Raw genomic sequence first — 1,740 nt, forward strand, 5'->3', positions numbered from 1 at the left:
GAAGTTTACTTCATCATCTTGAACTCGAACTTTTAGTTTACCATCATCTACATCAATAATCACACGAGCAGTTTTCATGAAAGGTCGCCCGAGAATCAAAGGAACCTCTGCATCCTCTTCAATGTCCATAATCACAAAGTCAACCGGAAACACCAGTTTGTCAACCTTAACCAGGACATCTTCTGCAACTCCATATGGAAACTTCATTGATCGATCTGCGAGCTGCAAAGTCATCCTTGTAGGCTTGATTTCTAAATCTCCAATTCTCCGTAACATGGACAGTGGCATCAGATTGATGCTAGCTCCCAAATCCAGCAATGCTTTCCCTACAGCTAGCTCTCCAATTTTGACTGGAATTGTAAAGCTGCCTGGATCTTTGGTTTTCTGTGGCAGAGATTTTTGAATTATTGCACTGCAGCCTGCTTCAAGTGTAACTGTTTCTTCTGAAATCTTTTTCTTTCTGGTTAGAAGGTCCTTCATGAATTTGGCATATGTCGGCATTTGTTCCATAGCTTCCATGAATGGTATGTTAATCTGAAGATTCTTGAATATATCCATGAAGCGCATGTATTGCCGTTCTTTGTCTTTCTTTGAAGGATTTTTTGGATACGGAAGATTTTTTATCTGTGGGAGATCACTCTTTTGCTTGTCTTGACTTTGCTCACTGTTTTCTCCCTCGTCTGATTTTTCTTTTTCCGCCTCTTTCAGTACTTCCTCCTCTACAAGCAGATTATCACCAATATCTTGCCCGATCACTATACCACTCCTAGTAGTAATAGTTTTGCAGTGTTCTTTGGGATTGGTTTGAGTGTTGGCTGAAAACTGTTGACGATCCGAATGTTGCTCTGACATCTGTGTAGCCAATTGCCCCACTTGAGTTTCCAGATTTCTGATCACGGCTTCTGTATTACTTGAGTTTCCAGATTTCTGATCGCGGCTTCTGTATTCTTTTGGTTTGTCATTGACATTTGCATGAATTTCTCAAAGGTATCTTCCAATTTGGTCTGTTGGAATGGTGGTTGCCTGTTTGATGCTCCTGCTTCTTGTCTCCAACCATAACTTTGATTTTGATTGCCTCTCCAACCCTGCGAAAATTGATTATTATAAGGAGGAGTAGAGAAATTACCTTGTCGAGGTTGGTTGTTGTTGACATATTGTACTTCCTCTGCATTGTTGCTTGGCATTGAACAATAGCCATTAGCATGATCACCCCCACAGAAATCACATCTGAATGTTTGTTGATGTGGAGAAACCTGCACAGCATTGAGTTGTTGAGGTAACCTTGCCATCTGCTTGGTGAGTGCTTCGATTTGTTGAGTAAGAATCTTATTCTGTGCTAGAATAGCATCTGATGTATTCAAATCATGCATTCCCCGCTTTTGTTGCACTGTTCTCCTGTTATGCTGTGCTTGCCTATCTGTAGACGATAGAGCGTTGATTATTCTTCTGGCCTGTTCAGCATCTGCGTCCATTATTGTTCCACCTGCTGACGCATCCAAGATCATCTTGGTATCAGGTACCAACCCATTGCAGAATATATTAAGCTGATCCACATCTTCGAGTCCGTGGTTGGGGCATTTTCTCAACAACAATTGGAAACGTTCCCAAGCTTCATAGAATGCTTCATCCATACCCTGCCTGAAGGTTGATATCTCAAACTTTGCTTGCACATAGCGAGCTGGAGGGAAGAATCTAGTTAAAAACTTCGTTTCCAAATCGCTCCAACTGGTTAAGATTTGA

Source organism: Lupinus angustifolius, chromosome LG12 (genome assembly GCF_001865875.1).
Source record: "Lupinus angustifolius cultivar Tanjil chromosome LG12, LupAngTanjil_v1.0, whole genome shotgun sequence".
NCBI lineage: Eukaryota > Viridiplantae > Streptophyta > Magnoliopsida > Fabales > Fabaceae > Lupinus > Lupinus angustifolius.